Source organism: Panthera leo, chromosome A2 (genome assembly GCF_018350215.1).
Source record: "Panthera leo isolate Ple1 chromosome A2, P.leo_Ple1_pat1.1, whole genome shotgun sequence".
Taxonomy (NCBI): Eukaryota; Metazoa; Chordata; class Mammalia; order Carnivora; family Felidae; genus Panthera; species Panthera leo.
In genome coordinates, this window is record NC_056680.1 from 134,951,237 (window position 1) to 134,971,216 (window position 19,980).

Here is a 19,980-nt window from a genome sequence, read left to right on the forward strand (position 1 = left end):
GAATGCATAAAAGAATAAATTAAAAGGTGGCCCAAGATCTCCAAGTCAGAGATATAAGCAAAGTTATGAATGGATTAAAATGTTACAGCTGAAGAAAGTAATAAATGTCAGACTCAGATATGGGCTGGAGACAAGCAGGAAAGATCAATGCTCAGGTTTCTAGGGTTCTGTGAGGAATAAGAGTACTACGGGTAAAATTCCCGAACAATCAGGTTTGACAGAAGTTGGATGCAAGTGTAATTGTATAGAAAAACAAACAAACAAAAAAAAAAACCAAACACTGGAAAAAAACGAAGAGAAGTTCAGCCAAAATCAGTTTTCACAGCTCCCAGATGTTCTGCTAAACTCTTAAAAATTCTCCAGTTTTTAAGTAGTAACTACCTAGTAGAGTGGCTAAGCAAATGTGTTACCAATTAGGGAGTATTTCAAAGGGAGGACCAAAGAGAGATAATTGGAGCACATCTTTTATTGAGCCACGATTATACCCATATGTTCACAAGAAGAAACACCATATAAGACAGTGAACATATATTTTGTACTTTCCTCTCACTCTTGACCTAGTGTGTCTTGAGAATTCTCATGCTCAGGATTCTACATTGGAGAGAAGATTATTTTCCGGTGAACGCATGCCATTCAAACAAAACAGAGCCGTCCCTGACCTCCTGGTGGTTTAAATTAACAACAGACGTGGCAAACCAGACAACAAGCAGAGCCATTGTGCTGGGATCAGGGTAAAGACAAGCAGTGGTGAAGCACAGGGGAGGCCTTTGCATCAGATGGGGCCTTGGGAACGCTTCCTGAAGTCCTGGCAACAAAATAAAATAAAACAACTCTTAAAATTAAAAAAAAAAAATCAAACAAAACAAATCAACAAACACACAAAAATCCAAACTAACAAACCAATCAGACAAAAAACCCAAAGGCTGTTAACAAAAAAAAGTCCTCAAAGTTATCAAACAAGAGGCAGGCTCATCTGAAATCTGAGGAAGATATCTGGAAGCAGCGTGTTTCCAACTCCTCTCCTTTCTCCTCTGCTCTCCCTCCTTAGCTTTCTCATCCCCTTGCCCTTCTGTCTTTCCTCCTCCCGCCTCCTCCAGTCTAATTCCTATAGTATCTCCCATTGCTGGGGGTGTGGATGAAGGCAAGTTAGATCCTGCTTGGAGGGTGGGGTGGGTGAGAGGCAGATCCAAGAGCCAGAGCTGAAGTCCCAGCTCAGAGTCCCTGGGATCCTGATGGGAACAGGAATTCCAACCTGATCCCTGCAGGTGATCCCTGCCACCCCGGCTAGGTGGCATTCTTGCCCTCCTCAGCTCACATTCAGGGCCCCTGGTACTTGAAAGATAAACTGGTCCAGTTTTGACAGAAATCACACAGGGAATAGAAGGTGGGAAGATCTAGGAGAATCCCATCCCATGAATTACCAAAGACCCAGGCACCAAATGACTATCTTGGCCATCTGTGTAAGCAGATTGGAAAAGTCTAGCCCCACCCACCTCTAGGTTATCCACTGAGCTTCTACTATTTTTATACATTTATATTTTTACATGTTCTATAAAAGTTGTGTCAATTTTAGCACTTTAAGTGCGTTAAATCTTTAATTTCAATGATGAAAAAAATTAGATGAATTCTGAGTTTTAAAAATCACATTTTCACTTAAATTAAGACCAAAATGTCAATGCCATGTTGTTGTGCTACAGTACATCTCTGAGAGTAACTTGTTTACTCAGGTTGGCAGGTCATCCATCATGATGGAGAGAGTTCTTTATTCTCTCTGAACTCAGTCACAGCAGAGTCAAACAAGGGTAAGTAAAATGATTTCTGGGAAAATATAAATAAGACTACTGTAGAATTTTCATATCATAGAATACCATAAAGAGGGCTATTTCATTTCCAGTTTCTCTTATAACCATGGGCTGTTAGTGTAAGGACTATTCTTTGGAAAACTTTTTTTCTTTTCTTTTCATATAGCATTCTTATAGAATATGGGTAATAGTTGAATCCATGAAGTAAACCAAACTCCGAAGACAGAGTATTTAGAGGGAGAAGGCAAAGAGGTGCCAAGACTAAAACCATGGGGAATGCACTGATGTGGGTTCTGACAAGGAAAAAGTAGACATAGCTAACAGGAGTGGTCAGGCAGGTAGGAAAGAACCAGAAACTAATTGTGTAGATCAGGGAGAAGAGACTTTTTTTTGTTTTTTGTCTTTTTAATATGAAATTTATTGTTAAATTGGTTTCCATACAACACCCAGTGCTCATCCCAACAGGTGCCCTCCTCAGTGCCCATCATCCACTTTCCCCTCCCTCCCACCCCCCATCAACGCTCAGTTTATTCACAGTTTTTAAGAGCCTCTTATGGTTTGGCTCCTTCCCTCTCTAACTTTTTTTTTTATTCCCTTCCCCTCCTCCGTGGTCTTCTGTCAAGTTTCTCAGGATCCACATAAAAGTGAAAACATATGGTATCTCTCTTTCTCTACATGACTTATTTCACTCCGCATAACACTCTCCAGTTCCATCAATGTTGCTACAAAAGGCCATATTTCATTCTTTCTCATTGCCAAGTAGTATTCCATTGTGTATATAAACCACAATTTCTTTATCCCAGGGAGAAGAGAGTTTTAAGAAAGGTGAACATAATGGCCTCTAATTCTGCATTTTCAAAATGTTAGTCCTTGAAATTACCTTATAAAATTCACTGCTTGGAATTCAAGGATTGTTTACACAAGAGTGACTCTCTAAAATTTAAAAATGTTTTAAGTCTAGGCTTTTTTTTTTTTTTTTAATTTTTTTTTTCAACGTTTTTTATTTATTTTTGGGACAGAGAGAGACAGAGCATGAACGGGGGAGGGGCAGAGAGAGAGGGAGACACAGAATCGGAAACAGGCTCCAGGCTCCGAGCCATCAGCCCAGAGCCTGACGCGGGGCTCGAACTCACGGACCGCGAGATCGTGACCTGGCTGAAGTCGGACGCTTAACCGACTGCGCCACCCAGGCGCCCTAGGCTTTTATTTTTAAAGTTGTAATAGTTAAATAGAAATAAAGGAAACAGGGCAAATTGTTTAATTAATGGGAGTTTCTCTCTTATTAATACAACTCAGCTGTGGCATATAACCCAGTCCTTCTCCTTGTCAAGGTTTTATGTTAAATCACCAGCCACTTTCTCCTTAAAGTTTCTTTGAATCTCCTCCAAATAAAGGAGCTCCTCAGAGCCTCCTGAGCCCGGTGTCTAGAAAGCAGGCCAGAGGACCCCTCAACTGGCTGCACAGGCTAGAGGAGAGCGACAGCAGGCAAAAAGAACCAATGGTGCCACATGCCTTTTCCCTTTGGATCTGGTCCCTTTTCTTCACCCACAATTACTCTCCCTTGAGACTTCGATGCTGATGGGTTTTTACCATACTACCTTATACTAAGAAAGATTTTTTTTTAAGCTTTGCTTTTGGTCAATTTTATTTTTAAATCTCTCAGTCTGTTTCTTTTTGAGCAGCTAATTTAATCAATTTCATGAACCTGACTCGGTCAATTCTGAGAAAAGTTCACTGAAACCAACTGGGTGACTGGTTAGAAAAGAAAAAGAAAGAAAAGTGCCCACCTTTGTGACTAAATTGATTGTCATCTTTCTATTGATAATACAGGTGGAAGAGTTATAATCGATCACCTGTGGGCCAGAATGTGTCTGTACCCCACCCCCATCCACATCACCCAGCCATATTCAACAAATTGATCTTGTTTGATTCTTCTTATTTTTAATGTTTATTTATTTTTGAGAGAGAGAGAGAGAGAGAGCAGGGGAGGGGCAGAGAGAGAGGGAGACACAGCATCTAAAGCAGACTCCAGGCTCTGAGCTGTCAGCACAGAGCCTGACATGGGGCTCGAACCCACAAGCCATGAGATCATGACCTAAGCCAATGTCAGATGTTTAACTGACTGAGCCACCAGGCACCCCGATCTTGTTTGATTCTTGATCCCAAAGTCCTTTTCGGGGATCATCATACTGCTACTGCTACTGCAACTGAGATATTGCTTTATTTTTCTCTCAATGAAGCTCAGGTATTAGATTAGGGGGAAGTGAAGAATTTATCCTAATGGCTTATTATCTCTGCAGGCAACATTAACCTGAACACAATTCTGCTAGCTATGCAACACTGCTCAATCATTGGGTAACTCGTTTACATATATTGATGTAAGTCTCTGTACACATTTAGTTTCCATTATCACCATCAAGGGAATTAGCTAAGCTTTTATCACAGCATGTGCTGGCCAGTGTTGAAACTACTTGTGATATGGAATTATATTTTTTAAATTTTGGACACGTAAAACAATAACCTTTTAATTTTTTCATTTCAGGTTCACTCATACCATATATCATTACTCCAAATGAGCAAAGTCTGTATTTTGTCTCATGGAACCTTTGAACACCCTGCATTTATTTCCATGTGACAGCTCCTGCAATTATTAAAACCAGACACTGCCCAGGATCCTCATGGAGATAAGTCCTTATGGATAGCTAAATTTTCCAGTTAGAGGAAGCTTTATTATTTTAAGCAAAGAACTTTATTCTTAGTTGGAAGCTTTGGAAAATAAGATTCATATTCTGTTTTCCTAAACAAAAGGTCATATGATCATTTAGGAACAACATTATAACCAGTAAAATCCTGGTGACATACCTGGGTCCACTTGCCCCGGTACTAACTGGGCCTAGACTGACATGTTTTAATATTATTAAACGTGATTAGCACTGCTTTTCTGTACTTTACTTGTTATCATCAGCCCTTTTCTCCCTTTTCTATTTTGCTACCCCAAATCAATCATGAGTTTGGAAATAAGTTTACAAATCTTAATAGAATTGTGTATATTAAATGTAAATAGATATTGTATAAAAAAGATTTTGAAAAAAATTTTAATGTTGTTTATTTTTAAGACAGAGAGAGAGAGAGAGACAGAGACAGAGCACAAATAGGGGAGAGGCAGAAAGAGAGGGAGACACAGAATCCAAAGCAGGCTCCAGGCTCTGAGCTGTCAGCACAGAGCCCGATGTGGGGCTCAAACTCATGAACCACAAGATCATGACCTGAGCTGAAGTGGGATGCTTAGCTGACTGAGCCACTCAGGTGCCCCCAAAAGCTGATTTTTTAAATAAACATGGCATACCTTTCCTTTTATTTAGTTCTATTCCTTTTTTTCTTTTTCATTTTTATTTAAATGCCAGTTAGTTACCATACAGTATAATATTAGTTTCAGTGTACAATTTAGTGATTCAATACTTACATTCAACAGCTGGAAAAACTGATTTTTTTTAAAAAAAATACACAAGCTTTGCTGCAGTGTAGAATTCAGGCTGGTTACTCAGAGGCCTTTTTGCTTTCCTCCTGTGCCCTTTGCAGGTGTTTTCAGCTCGCTTCCCTGGTCGGGGTGGGGAGACAGAGGAGTGACTGAGGATAAATAGCATCTGAATGAATCAGTTATCACTGAAGGCAGAGCTCTAAGGATCTGATATGTGACATTCCTTGGAACATTTCAGAGTCTCAAATGCCACTAAGAAGCATTGATGTAGAATAAGGTGGTCCAGATATGAGGGACAGGGCAGAATTAACAGGGTATTAAAGAAAAATCACTCCAGTTTTATGTAAGTTTAGTTACTACTATGCTAGAGTGGCTCAAAGATTGTCACATCTGTGATATCCTATTGTATTTAGATGCTCCCTGGAAACTGTATGTCTGAAGGAAACAGAGACAGAGGAGACAAGACAGAGACAAAATCATGCCATCAGTGAAAATTATAAAACATACATTCTCAATAGAGGTGAAAACTGGCTTTCAGGAGGAGAAAATCCTATTTTTATATAAAAAGTGCAGATAAGCATATACAGTAGATAAACACATACACAGCATACCTGTGGTATTAAAGTTTCATAGGGAGTGGTGTCAGAAAAAAAATGTTTAAGTAGACTTGGGTGGAGTGACAATATGAAAAAAAGGTTGAGAAACACTGCTCTAAGACATGAAATCTGAGACCAGCCCCTCTGAATGAAGGAGGAAGGATGGGGTGTTGGCAGATGCAGTGGGCCTACAGGCACCACTGTTAGTATGTCAACAGATGGCCCTGTCTTCCTCTAGCTCCTTTCTCTCATTCACCCATGCTGCACTTTTTACCCCAGTGGAACCACCTGCATTTCTCCAAGGTGGCATTCTATTTCTTGATGCTGAGCCTTTGCACATGCTGTTCCTTTGGCCTGGGATTCTCTTCTCCCTCTTTCTTACCTGCTATCTCATCCTTCAACATACAACTCAAGCATCACCTTGTCCAGGAAGGTTTCCAGATATGTGCAAAACAACAACAAAACTGACTATACAAACTATAGAAAGCAGGATAAACTGACAACAGGGATGTTGTGCCATTGAAGAATGCTGACTCTGGACGAAAACCTGAATGCAGTAAGAGAGAGTGCCATATGACTATTTGTAGGAAAAGTGTTCTGGGTAGAAACAAATACCCTAAAGTGAAAGCAGGTCGTCAGACTCACGGAAGGTCTCCCACAACAGAGAAGGGAAGTCACAGGAAATTAGGTGGGAGATGTGATGGGGAGTCATATCGTATGGGGCATTGTAGTGTTAGGGCTTTGAATTTTCTACCAAGTATTATGGCAAATTACTAGATCATTGACAGCAGGGTGTACCATGAGTTGACTGATGGATTTAAGGCCTCTCCGTAGGCTGTTGTGTGGATAATTAATGGTCGAGGTACAAAGAGCAAAGGCAAGGAGTCCAGGTAGAAGGCTAGCAGGAGAGTGTAGGGGAAATGGAAGTTGCTTGGACTAGTGTGTTAGCGACTAAGTAGGTGAGAAATGGCCCAGAGTCCTGTGCCCCTTCCATTTTTCTAGACACGTGGAAAACTCCTCCCCACACTGCAAACCTCAGGCCAAGCACCCAAACATCTGGAAACCTTCCCCAGCCACCCCAGGTTCATGGGAGTCTCCCTTGTCAGGACTCTCACAGCTCTTTGTATATTCTTCTAATTCTACACTTCATTTATTTCTTTGTAATACTTACTTATATATCAGTCTTTTGTACCTCACTGCAAACTCTAATGGTTAATTTTATGTGTCAACATGAGTGGGCCATAGAGTATCCAGATATTGGGTTAAACATTATTCCTGGGTATGCCCGTGAGGGTGTTTCTGGATGAGATCAACATTTGAATCTGTAGACAAAGTAAAGCAGATCACCCTCCCCAGGGAAGGTGGGCCTAATCCAATTCATTGAAGGCCTGAGTAGAATAAAGGGCTGAATAAGAAAGAATCCCTTCTCTCTACCTGACTGACTCCGAGCTGGGCCTTTGGTCTTCTTATCTTTTGCCTCAGCTTCAAATCAGAACTTATGCCATTGTATCTCCTGGGTCTCCAGCTTGCTGATGACTGTAGGTCTTAAACTTCTCGGCTTCCTTCTCAGATTTTTTTTTATAGTAAATCTCTCTATATCTAGAGTAAATCTCTTTCTATCTATACCAGTTTCTTACAGTAAATCTGAATCTATATTTATATCTAGGTACTCTAGTGAGTCACCACTTAGAGGAGCTTTACTCCTTAACAGATTTCATTGGCATAGTTTTGGTGCAAGCATCCAGTTTTTAAAAAAAAATGTGCTCAGACAGGAAGGCCAAGTCTATGTGGCGGTGGCAAAGTTATACTGTGGTTTCATGTTAGTCACCTTATAATTACTGCCACTGAAATTAGTGCCACTTAATGTATGCTACCGAAACTAAAGATATTTATCCCAGACTGGAAAAAGTGTCTTAGCTTTTAAAAAATGTCTGATGGAAAAAAAAAAAAAAAAAGAATCTTTACCTCCATATGCTATTGGTTCCGTTTCTCTGGAGAGCCCAGACTAATACAAGCTCCTTGAGGGCAGATTATTTAATCATCTTGTGCTATAGACTAAATATTTGTATCTCCCTCCCTCCCCCCAGTTCATATGTTAAATCCTAATCCCTAATGTGATAGTATTTGGAGGTAAGACCTCTGGGAGGTGATTAGGTCATGATCATGGAAGCCTCACAAATGGGATAAGTGACCTTTTATTTTATTTTTTTAAAATTTTTTAATGTTTATTTATTTCTGAGACAGAGAGACAGAGCACGAGTGGGGGAGAGGCAGAGAGAGAGGGAGACACAGAATCTGAAGCAGGCTCCAGGTTCTGAGCTGTCAGCACAGAGCCCGACGTGGAAGTCAAACTCACAAACCATGAGATCATGACCTGAGCCGAAGTCAGTTACTCAACCGACTGAGCCCCCAGGCACCCCTATAAGTGACCTTTTAAAGGGACCTCATAGAGTTCCTCACTCCTCTGCTGTGTGAGGACACAGTGCCTATGAACCAGACATCGAATATGCTGGCACTGTGATCTTAAGAGTTCTCAGCCTCCAGAACTGTGAGAAATAAATTTCTGTTGTTTATAATCCGCTCAGTTGACGGCCTTTTGTTATAGCAGTCCAAATGGACTAAGATATCTTCGCATCTGAAAGGCCTAAGTTGCCAACATCAACAAACTTTCACATTGTGCCTAAGCATTTTACAAGTGTTATTTCATTTGATACAACAAGATGATGAGGTAGGTGTTATTATTACCCCATTTTCAAATATGGAAACTAAGGCACTGACAGTTTAAGGGACTTGTCCAAACCCATAGCACTGGCTACAGAACTAGCTAGAAAGTGGTTGCAGTAATCCTCAAACCCATCTCTCTAAACACAGAGATTTCACTTTTAGCCATTTTGCAACTCTGCCATAATAAATGTTTTGTTCTTGAACCTTGGAGAGAAACCAAATTGGTTTGAGATTAAAATGAGATGGAATGAAATGATCAGTAATTATGTAAACATCTTGTTCAATCTCTAGTGACATCTCAGCACTTCTATGCTATGGTTTATCTGATAAAAGAAGCATTGGTTTGGGCCAAACTTCTCTGAGACCGAGGATCACAGGAATGCACTTCTGGGTCTACCAGAGGCATGGCAGTTGAGTTTGTCAGCCTCAATGGGCCTTCATGATCCTTTGGGGCATATATGCTGTTGATCATTTTTATCTAAAATTGTCCTACCATCATCTACCGCTGAAATGGCTGCAGACCTATTGTTAGTTTAATGATTAAAAAAAACAAACATTCTGGCATGTTTTCCTAGTTATGGTAATAAATCTGTACTCTTCTATTCATACAGGTACCCTTTGAAATGATCACTTGTGCTTTTAATAACTGACTAAATATGATCAATGCACAAAGCACAATGAGCTATTGGACACTGTCACCTCAAAGCATTTTTAGAACAAAGCCAAGTATAAATGAATACACAAACATGTAACTAACTAAACCCACAACTTTAGCTTAACAATCACAATGTGCTTAGTTTAGCAAACACAAATGTGAAAACATTTTCCTGAGAGACACACATGGGAAGAACCTGATGATTCGCTAAACAGGTAGCCTCATGTAGTTAAAATTATTTAGCAGAATTTCCACCTTCACTCTTTTCTCCTGCAAAAGACATGATGTTTTTTGTCTTCATCCCTTTGTTCTTTTCCTTTGCTGACACTGGGTGTTGAGCTGCTATAGAAAACTAGAGGCTTCCGCTGTGTTACATGGACAGCCTTGCTCTCATCACCTCCTACCTCCCACCCGCTCCTCACCTGTGATTGCAGAAAGCCTACTGTCTTTATGTAAATCTAATGGCGCCTTAGTGAATTATTCCCAAGTACCATGACAAACATTAAGAATACAAAATATTAGCAGAGAGGCTGTGACTTTTAGACTGTGGTTTTTCTCAGAATCAGTGGGCTTGTTTTTCCAGTCTCTGTTGTCCTTTCAGCACACACCAAAGAAGTCTCTGGCCCTAAAGAGAATGCTGTGTTTACAGATCAGAGGTAGAGAGGTTCACAGAGTTCTGAAAATGAAGGAAAGCTCCCTTTCCAAGGCTGTTGCACCACAGATGTTTATAGTGTTCCTTGACAAGTGGGATCTTGTGGGATCTCATAACCTGTAACTTTTTTCTAATGGTCAGGGTATTTTTTGGCCAGGGACACACAAAAGGCAGCATATCGGGGACAGAAGAAGGTACAGAATCTGAGCTGGAGATGTACCTACTCATGGAGGGCTGGCCCTGGCCAATGTTGGGAAGTTAGCAGAAGAATGGGCCCTCAGCTCTATTAGCCTCTCCTAAAAGATGCCCTCCCTCATCCTCGCCATTTGAGACATGTCTCCTTCCCATTCCTCAGGTTTTCTCTAGCCTCCCTACAAAAGCCTCTTTATGGAGTCAATAGAAAATGTGACAATGTGAAATACTAGAAACAGTACCCAATATATCCTCAGCTAAGTCCTGGTCCCAACATCACCATATACTACTGGTTTGATTTAGGGCAAATGGTTCAACTCTGATCCCCTGTTTCTTCATCTATGAAATGGGGATCTCTTCCCAGTTCACCTCACAAACCTATTTTTAGGATCAAGTAAGAAAAGACATGTAGGCATGCTCTACAAAATCTAAGTACTGTGCAAATATAAGACACAATCGATTTCTACTTGATTATCTTGCACATGGTGCTCGGTGGATACTCTGGGTGATTGCTAAATGAATACACTGTCTCATTTGACAAATGTTATCATTCTGAGAGATATTTGCAATTCCACAGGGGTAAATCTGGCATAATTGGGAAGGGAAACTTAACCACTAAAGTCATTCGTTTTCAATCAAATTGAATAATCAAGTTGAATAATTAAATTGCATTGTTAAAATCACTTATTAGGTACCATGGGGCTGGTACACTGTTAGTAACCTCAAACTGTAGACCAATCTGGTCATCCTAACAGGGTTGATGCTGTAGCCACTTATGGTTCCATTATCAAATAGTTTCAACCCTATATAAGTTCCATTATATATCAGAGAAGCTGGGAAGTAAAACAAAACAACAAATGACATTTCTAACATTGCCTTGAAACCATGAGAAGCATGTAACTTATCTGCCAATCAGTTGAACCCACAGTGAGGTTTGGACACAGAGCTGACTATATAAAGTAATGCACAGGGGTACCTGGGTGGCTCAGTCAGTTGAGCATCCGGCTCTTGATTTTGGCTGAGGTCATGATCTCATGATTATGAGATTGAACCCCACAGCTGGCTCCATGCTGACAACATAGAGCCTGCTTGGGATTCTCTCTCTCTCATTCTGCCTCTCTCTGCCTCTCCTGCTCTCTCTCTCAAAAATAAATAAATATTTAAAAAAATTAAAAAATAAAGTAATGCGCATGTGCCTTGTGGCAAGCACAGTAGTGAAGGCATCTGGTGTTGCAGGGTCAACAGTATGGTAGAATTCCAGCATCCAACATCTCAATTTGCTTGACTGAGAAATCACTGCCTTTGACAGAGTCTACTTAGAAATGACTAAATTATTTCTTCTTCTATCAGGGATGATGGGGAATAAGAGTCAGATATTACAGCCATTAAGGACAAGTAAATATATATATATATATATATATATATATATATATATATATTCCTACAAGTGTCCTACAAATATATATATATATATATATAACCCCTGCATTATTCCAGGGGTTAGGGGCATATAACTTTTGACTTGCCCAAAACTTTACTTAATAGCCCACTGTTCACCAGAAGCCTTACAGATAACATACAGTCAATTAACACATATTTTTGCATATTATATGTATTATGCACTGTATTTTGACAACAAAATAAGCTAAAGAAAAGAAAATGTTGTTAAGAAAATCATAAGAAAGAAAATGCATTTACTGGACTGTGTTTTTGGAAAAAATGTGCATAAATGGACCCATGTGGGGGTCAAGGCTATGTTGTTCAAGGGTCAACTGTATTTTTGTAAAACAAAGCTTGTGACAATGAAAAATCCTACTTGCTATGTCATCTGTCTTGAAAATGGCTCCATATCAATACATGCAGATTGATCACAATTTTTTACCTTGCTTTTAAGATATACTGTTTTTTTCCTACTTAGGTACCTCCATATATCATTGAAAACTTGGAAAGAAGTGTTTTTAGTAGCTGCATAAGGTTTCATTGTATGTGTACACCACGATTTATAGATCCACGGATTCATTTTTACACATTTCTGTAACACATTTTGCTATGCTAAAAACTCCATGCTAAAAATTCTTTTGACATTTTGAATTATTTCCTACAAAATATCCATAATCAAGTTTTATGTTAATACTCTTGGTCATTTCCATATTCTATAAACTTAAATTTAAAAAAAGAAAAGCATTCCAAAGAATATTCCTTACACTAACAGTCCTCATTTTTAAGAGACACTGGAAATGAAGTATTCCTCTTTTATAGCATCCTACAATATGGAAATTCTATTATTGTTTTTATTTATATTTGTCGAGAAAACATTTTGTTTGCCTTTTGTTGGACTCTGCTATAGATGAGTTGAGAGAAAAGAGAAAACCAATAAATTTTCTCCACGCCTGCTGCCAGGAGTCAGGAGTCCTCTCCCTATGGGCCTCCTAGGCTCATGGAGTCTGAGCTTAAGCTCCTGCTTCTGAGGCTGCCTCTTTCCCACCCCACCCTCCCTCCATAACCCAACCTATCCTCACCCTCACACTCCCGCCCCTTGGGAGCCTGGCCCCACAGGAACATATCATACCTGGAAGGCCAATGATGTCACAGGCCAGGGTGCCAAGTCATTGTGTGAACTTCTGGAGAAACTCTATACTGACAAAGTCATCGAAATGGACAATCTGACCATCAAGCTGGTTATCAAGGTCCTTCTGGAAGTGGTTTGGTCACGTGGCAAAAACACTGGACTGGCTGTCATGAGGTAAGATCATCTCCTCAAGATTTAAAATCCCTGAGACATGGAAAAATCCATTCTTGAAACTGAAACTGAAAATAAAGAAAATGAAAAGAGGAAACAAAAGAAAGCATCATCATGAATAAAATCCTGCTTGTAGAAATTTTAGAATTCACATCATAGACGATTCTCAAAATGACTGCCAGCATTTCCATTCCATTTACCCATACTGTCCAAGTGTCCTACAATAAACTTCAATGTTTTTTAACTTTAAAAAAAAATTAGAATTAGAGACTGGAGGGTGGGAGCATTCTGCAGGGGAGAGAGGACAAAATAGGGAGAATGAGGAGACAGGAGAGAAAATAATGATAGGAGGGTAAATGGGGAGGAGAAAGGACAAAAGGGGAGGAGTTAAGCAACACTTAGTACCCAGGTGTCCTCCCCAGACTTCTTTAAATAACCTTTTTTTGTTTGATAATTTCGAGGAGTTTTGAAAACAACAACAACAACAACAACAACAACTTTTGGAGTTTCTTGACTGTTTATTTGGTTGATTGGCTTCATTTTGTTGTTTGGGTTTTTTTTTTTAATTTTAAGGGTTATTCTCTTATTTCCTTTTGTTGCAAAGGCTACAAGCTTTCTATGGAGAACAGACTATAGTTTTTCTTTCAGATAAAGTATGTCTACTCCTCTTCATCTTCTTTTGTTTCCCCGTGGCAGGTGCGGGGATCACAGCGCTGGTGGTATTGATGTCAAGGCAGAATCCACTCGTTAGGCAAGCGTCTGACTGGACAGAGAAGCATTCTGGCACACAGCTCCACCCCACCATAGTGCAGAGGCTACCTAGCTCCCAGGGAAGATTTCAAATGTAGAGTATTATTGGAAGGCCCTTCTGTCTTCTACCTTCCTACTTGGAGCCTTCCTCTGACTCTATCTTCTGTCAAAGTTTCCATATTGATGGCAAATAAATCTACAACTTCTGTCCTGACCTCTGTCCCTGGCTTCAGTCACTCTCCCCTGCTGTCTAGATGTTATGCGTCTATAAAGTCATGGGACTCTTCTAAGTCTTTGTGTACCTGAGACCAACGGACATAAAACTAGGCAAATTATATCTATTCTTCATAAATCAAATCTCTTTCTTGACTCCATCTTCGTAGTATCAGCTGTGGTGGTGCAGTTTGGTCACGGACATGCAGCTCTCTGTCCATGCCCAGGAGCTACACCCCTTCAAGTGACCAGCCAGGACATGGTCGCCCAGATCTAGGCTCATGTAGCCTTGCTGGAGGGCATCGCTCCAGAAGATCAAGTTGTACTCCCAGCAGGCAGTGCTAGAGGATGAGGCTACCCTAAGTCAGTGTGGAGAGGAGGCTCTGAGCACCCTGGAAGTAGCTAGGTGTATGCTTGGAGGTAAAGTCAATGGTTCACTGGCCCCTGCTGGGAAAGTAAGAGGGCAGACTCCCAAGGTGGTGAAACAGGAGAAAAAGAAGACAGACAGGCGGAGCCAAGTGGCAGATGCAGTACAACTGGTGCTTTGTCAGTGTTGTGCCCACTTTTGCAAGAAGAAGGGCCTCAATGCCAACTCTTAAGTCCGTTGTAATCCTGGCTTTCCCCAATAAAGCCACTTAGTCGAGTCAAAACAAAAACAAAAACACCTCAAATTTAGCCTATCAAATTTGACCATTTCCCCCCAAACCTGCACTTCTTTCCAAATTTTCCCATTTTTCATAAATGCCAGCAGAAGCCTGGAGCCACCTGAGAATCCAAGTCATCATTGTTCCTTTCTTTCCATTTTCTGTATTCCGTTTGGAAGCAAGTATTTTTGATTCTTCATTTTTTTTTTTTTTTTGTCTCTTTTGCATCTCCCTTTATGCTCCCTACCACCATCCTGGTTTGGACTTTTTACTACTTTTCATCGGTACTATTATGATAGTCTCTTGGTTTATTTCCCCAGCCCACATTAAGCCTTCCTTAATCCATCTTGTATATTGCTGCCAGATTCCTTTTCTGAAGAGACTGTAAAACAGGAGCCTGAGAGTGAGAGCCTATCCAAATTCATATTTGTCTGAGTTTGCCTGGTAGTTGCATAAGGAACTCAAGATTTTAAAAGGGTATGGTCACCAGATAAGTAGGGAAATTCTCCATAGTTGTGGTAGGCAGCTTCTAACATGGTCCCAATGATCTTTCCTCTGTGGTATTCATGCTCTTGTGTAATTCTCTCCCCTTGAATGTGGGCTAGACCAGCTGACTTGCTTCTAACAAATAGAATATTACTAAAATGGTAAAACAATGAGATGGCACTTCAGAGATTTATTTACAAAAAAAACTTTAACTCATCTTGCTGGCTCTCACTCACTCTCTCCCTCAGGGGCTCTGAGAGAAGCCAGCTGTCATGCTGTGAACTGCCCTATGACAGGCAAATGTGACAAGGAACTAGTGTCTCGGCAAGAGATTGGAGTCCTGCCAATAGCTACGTGAGTCAGCCTGGAAATGGATTCTCCCCCAGTTGAGTCTTGAGATGAGACCACAGCCCTTGCTGACACCTTTATTGCACCTTGATGAGGAACTCTGGGCCAAAGGACCCAGCTAAACCTCAATTTTTAACTGACAGAAACCATGAAATAATAAATGCATACTGTTTTAAGCTGTTAAGTTTTGGGACACTTTATTATGTAGCAATAGATAACTAATACAACAGTTTATGTGTATATAAATCCAGATTGTTTCTTAGCTTCCTCCTCTCCCTCTATAACTTATGGTTGGAACCAAGGGGGTAATAGGCTGTGATAATAATTTTTGGCAAAGCCCTGATAAGAAATAGCTTGCTGCTTCATGGAGCAAATAACAGAGTTTAATATATGATGGGAGTAGCAAAGGAAATGGGAGGAGTTAAGTGTAATGGATATCAGAGGCATAACAAAATCAGGAGACATGACTATGACTTCGGTACTAAGCCACATTATCTACATCAGAAATGACAGGTGATGTCATGGCAACAATGCAGAATACATGCAGCCATTGTTAGAGTCCATCACAGGGAACTGGAGAGAACACCAGCAGAAAAAAAAAATTAGAATTCAGTAATTCTAATCTAAAGGGAGCTGGTACCTAAAGCCAGAAAGCACCTTGCTTCTTTTGTACTGTTAGGTCCCAATTTATCTTCCACGTAGGTGGAAAATGGAAAATATAGACCTAACCTGCTTCCATCATGTCACATCGCTACTTTTGTTGCTTGCTTTTGAGCATTCCAACATTTGGCTTCTCCTTCTATTATGGATGTGTTCATGCTCTCATAATGTATTGTATTCACTCTCAGTAGCCTTACCACTGACTATAACCTCCTTTTCTCTCCGAATGTAATGCCCATCCATTTGCAAAGTTCAAGGGAAATCCTAAATTCTATATATCATGCAAAATGATTTAAACAATTTCTCTGTATCTACCATGAAGTTATGGAACATCAATCAACTAATTGAGTATAATATACCAATTTATTTAGAACATACCCAATATTTGTTAGGTATTCTCAGGGATACACAATACGTGTATTGCATGGCCACTCCTCTTAAAGACTCTATCTTATTATAAAGGTACAATCTTCCCCTGTGAAGAAATCAGAGAACATAGACAAGATACGTATATTCTTAATCTTTTGAAAACAAGTGAAGTTGCTACTTACAAGTGCTTACCTTTTGAAAGTAAGGGAGAGACTAAAATAGGTTTTGCTGTTTCAAAGTAAATTTCGCTTTTCACCCTTGACATTGAATATAAATGGGAACTTCCAGGTTCTAGTAATGGCATAGATGGTTGCCTGGAAGTTAGTCCTTACTTAAAGCTGATTAATCAGAGTTATTCCTAGTGAATAACTCAATCCTACTGCTCTCAGCTGTCTGTCACCAAATACAGATGTTTGCATCTCAGAGAAGGTCTTGAGAGAGTAGGGGTAATGTTAGTAAACTAACCTGGCCAACATATAAATTTAACATCATAACTTGTTATGTGATGCCTGCTATACATTAATCCAACCTATTTCCTAGTCCCTCTCTTCACCTAGGCCCATATGAATTAAAATGCAGAAAGTCTATGTTGTTCAAACTTGTTTCATAGCATGATTTCACTCTATCACTGAATACTACTTTCTTTTTAAAAATGCTTTTATTATTTATTTTTGAGAGAAACAACATGTGCAAGGGAGAGGCAGAGAAAGTAGAGGACAGATGATCCGAAGTGGGATCTGTGCTGACAGCAGAGTCCGATGCAGGAATCGAATTCACGAACCATGAGATCATGACCTGAGTCAAAGTCAGATGCTTAACTGACTGAGCCACCCAGGCACCCCTACTTCACTTCTTATAACTTGTCTATCATGCTTATAATATAGTTATATTATATAACTGAAGAATATAATTATACTTGGGAATAATTACAAGTTGTTAATAATTTCATAATAGGATATTTTGAAATATTATCTGACATAATCTTTACTTCTGATAACTGTTATTGTCTAACACTTTACCCAACAAGAATGAAGCCACGATTACTTCAGAGCATAAGCAGAACCAGCCAAGAGCAAAGAAAAAAGTATTCATCTTTAGGTCTCAAAATAAACTGTTAAAAGTTAGGTACAAAAATCATGGAAGCATAGGCTTCCTGTAACAATAGCCTTGCACTGGAGAAAGAAAAGGATTTTCTAAATTCCTGAAGCTTCCTCTTAAAGGTCTAGAATCATAAAGCATAGAGATTTACTATAAGCTATAGGGGAGAAAGGGTGTACATTATGATCTTTTTAGAGACAATGTCTAGTTGCACCAGAGAATGAGGAAAGGAGACACAAATGAGGTGAGTGTGGTGCCTCTGATAGTGTTTTGGCCCTTCCCCTCTTCCAAGGTGGAAATCCTGACTGGGAGCTGGGGTGGAGGTTGGAGGAAAGGAAAGGTGGAGAGATCTGAGAGCAAAGAGGACTTACACTTCTCTTCCCAACTGGCACCAAAGTGATCTGCATTGATTGACATGGGGTGAGACAGCAATTATCTGTGTTTATGTCAGTAGGGAATCTCAAGGGAGCATTTGCTCCTGGTTCTCTAGGATTTATGCAAGCCAAGGAAAGGTCCAGAACCCTCCCCTCCACCCCCATCACCACCCCCACCAGGGGCTAAAACTGTTGAGAGAGTACATGGACTTGTGGGTTCTCCAGGTGGGGATGAGGCATGTAGATGTCACTTCCAGAGGCTATGACAGGGACCACAAACATCAATAGTAACAGCTGTTGACTTGACCCAAATACAGATGGAACCCATTGCTTTAGAATATCATAATGACCGCAGGGAATGAAGCACCCAGAGCTATCAGGGACCATCCCAGGTCAGCATGTGGATCAGATAACTATCCCTCTGAGGTCACAAGGTTTCACAAGTATTCTGGTACCTACACACCATCTGGTTAGAAGCAAAGGAGGAAGGGGAGGGAATTATGTAAAACTAACCATCATCTCCAACAAGATGGGTTAATGTGGAAGAGACAAATTTTCAAGAAGAAATTTATCTTTAATTAGAAAAATTAAGGTTTTCATACCCACCCCCAATATTGCTAGTCCTTTTCATCCCTTCTTCCCATCTATGAAAGGAAGCAAGGTCATCAGAGAAAGTTGAGTTCAGTCTCAGAACTCTCATTACCATTCTTCCTTCTGAATCATAATGTCTCTAAATCTGACACTGCCTATAATACTTCCTTTCCAAGTATACTTGAAGGAACATGAGGAATATGTAGGGTCCTAAGAGTTACTGATTGGTTTTCAAACAGTTTTCACCACAAAGTAAAAATCCATCATACACTAGATCAAACTCCAGATGCATGGATTGTGGGGGTAACAATTTGCTAGGTAAATGAAATGCGAGGCTGGCCAATCACTGACCACACTGTGACCAAATTTGTATCATCCCTAAATTCACAATGTTGCAGGGTGCTTCATCTGGAGGTGGTTAGAGTATTTGAAAAACATATTGTCGTCAATATTTAAAATGGCTAAGATAAATACTGCACCTTTTTTTATGAAACAGTTCTATTTCTTCCTTTTTTAAAATCAGAGTGGTAAAAAAACTGGCAATCCTTTAGGTGGTGGTCATCTATTTTTTTTTAAGTGTTTATGATACAATAGTATCCATTGCTTCTCATCTGAACAGATTAAGATCCTAAAATACTCCATACAAAGCACACAGTATCCGGGCACCTGGGTGGCTCAGTTGGTTGAGCATCAAACTCTTGATTTGGGCCCAGGTCATGATTTCAGGTTCCTGAGTCTGAGCCCCACATTGGGCTCTGCGCTGACACTGTGAAGCCTGCTTGGTATTCTCTTGTCTTCCTCTCTCTCTGCTCTTCCCCCACCCCCCGCTCCCCATTCCACACCACCACCCCCCACCTTCACCCCTCCCACCCATGCTCATGCACTTTCCTCCATCATCCCACATCTCTCTCTCTCTTTCTCTCTCAAAAATAAATAAATAAACATTAAACACACACACACACACACACACACACACACACACACACACAATATCTCCTAAAAGTTTTGTGAAAAGCTGAGCCATTCTTTCCATCTGTGCTAGTGAGGCTATATTTTATGGTGACGAATGTGAATGGCTAAGGATATACCTAGCACGAGTCCTTTTCTACTTGGCCAACACGTGTAAAATTTGCTACAAAACCTTAGGTTTAAACCTTTCTCCTCAGATGCCCAAAATAACATCCTATTTTGAAATAAGCAGATATTTCAAACTCTTGATCAAAATGCAACCTGTCCCATTTTATAGATGCTAGATGTAGAAAATGGAGTATCTTCTCTTTTGTGAGCATTTGAACCCACCTCCACTGCAGTGGTTTGCCCAGTGTCCTTTGCTTTGAATGGCAGCAAGTCTGCTTTGCCAACAACTATGTAACAACTTCAACAAAATCACCTTCATTTGAGTTGTCACAACTATACCCACTTCTTTCAAGCAAATGAGACCATTTAATGGAGCTGATAGCCTTCACTCTTCTCTCATGCCTGATACAGGATGAATGAACACACTGGCTGATGGAAACTGACTTTTTTTTTCTTTCCAATTTCTCTTCCAAATCTCCTAAATCAGTATCCAAGCCATGTCTCAATATTTAATCCTTATGCAAACCCAAC

At 40.1% G+C, this 19,980-nt stretch overlaps 1 long non-coding RNA gene and 1 pseudogene across 2 annotated transcripts in view; one reads left to right on the forward strand and one right to left on the reverse strand.

The window, feature by feature from the left end:
* Nucleotides 1-454: 454 nt before the first annotated feature.
* LOC122210352 overlaps nucleotides 455-19,980 on the reverse strand; it is a 100,013-nt gene continuing 80,487 nt past the window's right edge. The window contains exons 1-4 of one of the 2 annotated variants that reach the window (XR_006198023.1): nucleotides 16,319-16,408; nucleotides 12,669-12,907; nucleotides 5,266-5,400; nucleotides 455-805 (exon numbers count right to left, since the gene is read on the reverse strand). This is a non-coding gene — a long non-coding RNA (uncharacterized LOC122210352). Of the gene's footprint in view, nucleotides 806-5,265; nucleotides 5,401-12,668; nucleotides 12,908-16,318; nucleotides 16,409-19,980 lie in introns of those variants that run through there. The other variant, XR_006198022.1, reaches the window with a different exon arrangement.
* On the forward strand, nucleotides 14,006-14,401 carry LOC122210339 (annotated as a pseudogene).